The sequence below is a fragment of the Triticum dicoccoides genome, chromosome 3B (genome assembly GCF_002162155.2).
Source record: "Triticum dicoccoides isolate Atlit2015 ecotype Zavitan chromosome 3B, WEW_v2.0, whole genome shotgun sequence".
NCBI classification, from domain to species: Eukaryota; Viridiplantae; Streptophyta; class Magnoliopsida; order Poales; family Poaceae; genus Triticum; species Triticum dicoccoides.
The window spans coordinates 339,798,261-339,804,927 of NC_041385.1; positions in this window are offsets into that span (position 1 = coordinate 339,798,261).

The window sequence follows — 6,667 nt, forward strand, 5'->3', positions numbered from 1 at the left end:
GGCGGACGACATGATGAAGGGGGTGCAATAGTACTGGCTGATGTAATTTCTCCTATAGAACAAAGAATGGATTATGAGGCGGAGGTCGACCCTATGGATTTCCTCAATACAAACGCATATGACTGTGACATAGATATGACGAGTCAACCATATGACGAATCAGGCTATCAGCTTGCTAATGAGGATATGGATGATATGCCCGGGCAGGGTCGTAGCAAGGATTGCAAAAAGTCTCTGTTCATGAAATCCTCACAGGACACGCCTGAAGATGCCGCCTCAACACAGGCTCAACTAGCCGGGCGCGAGGGTCGTACAGTACTTAGCCCGGGAACACTGGGGCAGGGGTTAAGGAAGGGTCTGGAAGGTGTGCCCAAGAAAAAGGAGAGGAAGAGATCGGGGAAGATAACTGCCTCCAAACAAGCCATAGCACATAGCAGCCAGACGATGCATTCTGAAGAGCATGTACCCGTGAAAGGTGCGGTCATGTTCCATCTCACGGGCGAGGGGATGCTACCGCCGAAACCGCTAGAGGCACTATCAGGGGATCTCAGGAGACTACACGACCATGTGCTGTCGACTGAGAAAAGCCTACTAGCCTCAAAGGATCCAGGATATCCGACATACGCGGCTCGTGTGCCTGAGGGGAAGTGCTACCTCGACACACGGCCCGTGGAGGTGTTCTTCCTGCGGTTTGACCATATCTTTGATATGTTTCTAACAAGGCGGCTCGATTTTACAATCGTCCGCCTTTTTGCGCTACATATGAGCTCCGTCATGAAGGGTGAAGAAGTCTCACAAATCTGTGTGGCGGATCCGTACTACATGCACGAGTCTTTCTTGAGTCTCGGCAACTTTGAGCGTGAAACTGCTAGGGAGTACCTCCAAAACTTCATGGTACAGAATATGGACCGGGAAATTGTCCTTGTGCATTATCATCCAAAGTAAGTCAGTTCCGGACAACCCTTTCGTACATTTCAATCATTCCTTCTCTATCATATGGGGAATAATTTGAGGTGTCTTTTCCCTGCAGCAATGGGCGCGCCGTCCTTATCATTCTTTACCCGCAAGTCTCCCACGCCGTGTATTTTGACCCTTCCAGAGACTACGAGAAAAAAAGACTACACCCACATAATGAATATTCTAGATGATGCTCTCCAAGGCTTCAGCTTTAGAGGTGGCCACGTGCAGATCAAGAAACAAAGGAACAAGAAGATGGGTTTCGTGCATAAAACTAACTTCTCCTACATCTATGTCCCAAAACCAAGCAAGAAGGATGGATTCTACATCGTCCATGTCATGATCAGTTCAACACAGATCACCAAAAGCTTCGCATTAACAGCAGAAATGATGATCATATCCACAAGTGGCTAGAATCTCATGGAGAAGCGGATTATAAACTTAGAGATGACTTCTTTCGCATCCAAAGTGACATTGCAACGATCATCATGAAAGAAGTCGTCGATGAGAAGGGGATGTTCCACCACGGCCCTATATCGCGAGCTGACATCCGAACTCGCATAGGCATGCAACGTCTAGACCTCACGCCATTCAAGAAGCTAGGGTTCATCCTCGATGATATGGAAGGATGGAACTTCTAGTGATTTATGATGCCGATGATGATGATATGTGTCGGTTGAACTTGTATACTTTTTGTAGCGATGAAACTTTGTGATGTCCATGGTCCCTGCCGAACTTGCGTAATGCTACTTTGTTAGTTTGCGTACAATGACATGCGTACCTCTAGTTAACTAATTTGCATACTGTATGTTGCATCTAGTTGCTAACCCTTTCTTTTTCGGTGTTGCTCTAGTATATTTTGTTGCATATATATGATTGTACATCCTCTTCATGAACATGCATCTCTAACAGGTACCTAGTTTCTTGATGGCAAGATGGAATTGCTATGTCGTGTACAAAGGGAAGGTTCCGGGGGTGTACAACGAGTGGCATGAGTGTCAGGCGCAAGTGAATGGGTTCACGGGCGCCAGCCATAAAGGCTTCAAAAGCAGACAAGAAGGAGAAGCTAGTTACTTGAGGTTCACGCTAGCGCGAGAGAGGACTCGTAACCGCCACCTCATGTACTGCATAGTTCCGCTCTCACTCATAGTGATAGCTCTTCTTGCGTATACCTTTGTTTAGATGGATGACGTTGTTGTAGTTGCAAGTATTCGAGACTTGCATGTATCGCTATTTTCGAGATGATGACAAGATACCGCTGTGTTGGATGATGATTATGATGAGACTATTTGTATGTACATGCTATAATTACATTTGTGGTCTCGCAGGCATTTGTATGTGTATCATGATGACATTTCTATGTGCTAAAGATTCTTCTATAAAGCCTATTCAAATACAAAACAAATATGCCAAAAAAACAAAAAACTACTTAAATTAGCAGTAGCGAGTGTATAAAAGTTAGCAGCAGCGCCCCAATAGCAGTAGCGCGTCCAGGCAAAGCGCGCTAGAGCTACTAGCAGTAGCGAGCTTCCGCTAAAAGCGCTGCTGCTACACTTGTGTAGCAGTAGCGCCGGTGAGCGCGCGCTACTGCTATGTGTTAGCTGTAGCACCTTATTAGTAGCGCCTATCCCCGCGTTACTGATACATCTAAAACCTGCGCTGCTGCTAGCCTTTTCCCTAGTAGTGTTAGGAGGAAAGGGCATGGGTTTCTGAACCCATGGTTCTCTTTCTTTACCGTGCTTCCTAGCAACAAAATCTCTCTTATCATAACGTTGATTCTTTGATTGTCGGTTATCAAGATCAATAGGAGGTTCAATCTCTACATCATTGTTTGCTAGGTTGAGCATCAACGTGAACATTATCATTAACATTATCACTAGGTTCATGTTCATCACCTGATTGTGTTTCAGCATCAGAAATAGAAATATCATTGGGATTCTCAGGTGTGTCTATAGTAGGTTCACTAGAAGCATGCAAAGTTCTATCGTTTTTCTTCTTCTTCTTTTTAGAAGAACTAGGTGCCTCTAAATTATTTCTCTGAGAATCTTGCTCGATGCTCTTAGGGTGGCCTTTAGGATACAAAGGTTCCTGAGTCATTCTACTAGTTCTAGTAGCCACTCTAATGGCAAAGTCATTTTTATTATTTAATTCATCAAGCAAATCATTTTGAGCTTTAAGTACTTTCTCAGCTTGAGTAGCAACCATAGAAGCATATTTGCTAAGGCGGTGAAGTTCATCTTTAACTCTAGCCAGATTATCACCTACGCGTCCTAATTCGAAAGCATTATTCTTTAACTCTCTACCAACATAAGTATTAAAACTTTCTTGTCTAGCCATAAAGTCATCAAATTCATCTAAGCATGGGCTATGAAATTTAGTAGAGGGTATTTCAACTTTATCATATCTGTAGAGAGAATTTACCTTTACTACCTGTGTCGGGTTATCAAGACAATATGGTTCTTCAGGCGGTATATTCAGACCATGTATTTCTTCAATAGGAGGTAAATTCTTAACATCTTCAACTTTAATACCTTTTTCTTTCATTGATTTCTTTGCCTCTTGCATATTTTCAGGACTGAGAAATAAAACACCTCTCTTCTTCGGAGTGGGTTTAGGAATAGGCTCAGGAGTTGGCTCAATTGGTTCAGGAATTACTTCAGGTATTGGCTCATGAAGAGTCCAATTATTTTCATTAGTCAACATACTATTCAATAATATTTCAGCTTCGTCGACTGTTCTTTCCCTGAAAACACAACCAGCACAACTATCCAAGTAGTCCTTGGAAGCATCAGTTAGTCCATTATAAAAGATATCAAGTATTTCATTTTTCTTAAGAGGATGATGAGGCAAAGCATTAAGTAACCGGAGAAGCCTCCCCCAAGCTTGTGGGAGACTCTCTTCTTTGATTTGCACAAAATTATATATTTGCCACAAATCAGCTTGTTTCTTATGAGCAGGGAAATATTTAGCAGAGAAGTAATAAATCATATCCTGGGGACTACGCAAACAACCAGGAGCAAGAGAATTATACCAAGTCTTAGCATCACCCTTTAATGAGAACGGAAATATCTTAAGGATATATAAATAGCGAGACTTCTCATCATTAGTAAACAGGGTGGCTATATCATTCAACTTGGTAAGATGTGCCACAACAGTTTCAGATTCAAGGCCATAAAAAGGATCAGATTCAACTAAAGTAATAATATCAGGATCAACAGAGAATTCATAATCCTTATCAGTAACACAGATAGGTGAGGTAGCAAAAGCAGGATCAGGTTTCATTCTAGCATTAAGAGACTGCTGCTTCCATTTAGCTAATAATTTCTTAAGATCATTTCTATCATTGCAAGCAAGAACTTCCATGGCACCTTTTGCATTCATAACATAACCCTTAGGAACAATAGGTAATACATAATAATTGGGGGAACCATCATCATCACTATCATCAATAATAGGTTGTTCAATATTTTCATTCCCCCTAACTCTAGCAAGTTGTTCATCTAGAAATTCACCTAATGGCAAAGTAGTATCACGCACAGAATTAGTTTCATCATGCATAGCAGAAGTGGCATCATCAATAACATGCGACATATCAGAATTCATAGCAGTAGTAGGTTTAGGTGTCGTAAGCCTACTAATAACGGAAGGAGAATCTAGTGCAGAGCTAGATGGCAATTCCTTACCTCCCCTCGTAGTTGAGGGCAAAATAGTAGTTCAATCGTCTTTCAAGTTCTTCATAGTGATCAACAGATATAAATCCCAAGTGACTTAGAGAATAGAGCTATGCTCCCCGGCAACGGCGCCGGAAATTAGTCTTGATAACCCACAAGTATAGGGGATCGCAACAGCTTTCGAGGGTAGAGTATTCAACCCAAATTTATTGATTCGACACAAGGGGAGCCAAAGAATATTCTTAAGTATTAGCAGTTGAGTTGTCAATTCAACCACATCTAGATAACTTAGTATGTGCAGCAAAGTGGTTACTAGAAAAAATGGTATGATAATAAAGGTAACGGTTGCAAAAGTAAAGATAAATGTTTTTGGGTTTTTGTAGTAGTTGTAACAGTAGCAACGGAAAAGTAAATAAGCGAAGAACAATATATGAAAAGCTCGTAGGCAATGGATCAGTGATGGATAATTATGCCGGATGCGATTCCTCATGCAATAGTTATAACATAGGGTGATATAGAACTAGCTCCAATTCATCAATGTAATGTAGGCATGTATTCCATAAATAGTCATACATGCTTATGGAAAAGAACTTGCATGACATCTTTTGTCCTACCCTCCCGTTGCAGCGGGGTCCTAGTGGAAAGTAAGGGATATTAAGGCCTACTTTTAATAGAGAACCGGAACAAAGCATTAGCACATAGTGAATACATGAACTCCTCAAACTACGGTCATCACCGAGAAGTATCCCGATTATTGTCACTTCGGGGTTGTCAGATCATAACACATAATAGGTGATTATAGACTTGCAAGATAGGATCAAGAACACACATATATTCATGAAAACATAACAGGTTCAGATCTGAAATCATGGCACTCGGGCCCTAGTGACAAGCGTTAAGCATAGCAAAGTCATAGCAACATCAATCTCAGAACATAGTGGATACTAGGGATCAAACCCTAACAAAACTAGCTTGATTACATGGTAAATCTCATCCAACCCATCACCGTCCAGCAAGCCTACGGTGGACTTACTCAGACACGGCGGTGAGCATCATGAAATTGGTGATGGAGGATGGTTGATGACGACGACGGTGGCGAATCCCCCTCTCTGGAGCCTCGAACGGACTCTAGATCAGCCCTCCCAAGAGAGATTAGGGCTTGGCGGCAGCTCCGTGTCGTAAAACACGATGAAACTTTCTCTCTGATTTTTTTCTCCCCGAACGTGAATATATGGAGTTGGAGTTGACGTCGGTGGAGGTCTAGGGGGCCCACGAGATAGGGGGTTGTGCCCTAGGGGGGGCGCCCCCTACCTCGTGGACAGGCTGTGGGCCCCCTGGCATTAACTCTTTCACCAAAAATTCTTATTAATTCCAAAAAGTGCCTCCGTGGATTTCTAGGACATTCCGAGAACTTTTCTTTTCTACACATAAAACAACATCATGGCAGTTCTGCTGAAAACTGCGTCAGTCCGGGTTAGTTTCATTCAAATCATACAAGTTAGAGTCCAAAACAAGGGCAAAAGTGTTTGGAAAAGTAGATACGTTGGAGACGTATCAGCGTGCTTATAGCGATGAGTGGTTGCACGTATATATGAGCCCTTGCGTCTGTACCATGTTAAAAAAATACATGTCATGATTATAAGGTCACAGGCTCACGCGTACAACTCCGTATTTTGTTGATGACAAAATCAATTGACCAGTCAAATGTTCCATGTGGCGCAACTAGTGTTGCACCATAGGGGCGGGTAACCATGGGGCCCACCTGTCAACCCGTATATGAAAGATAGAAATGGTAGTTTGAGTTTGTACTGTGTTAATAAAATACATTTTAGGGTGGTCATACAGTCACTGGCTCACCATACTGCTCTGTAATTTGTTGATGACACGATCAATTGACCAGTCAAACGGTCCACATTCAGGAGCGCACATTACCATAGGGCCCACCCGTCAGCGCGTATATGAAGGACATAAATGGTAATAAATTAGTGGTCGGTGGGTATTCAAAGTCGTGAGACCTCTAGTTGGCAGTCGCTGAGGGT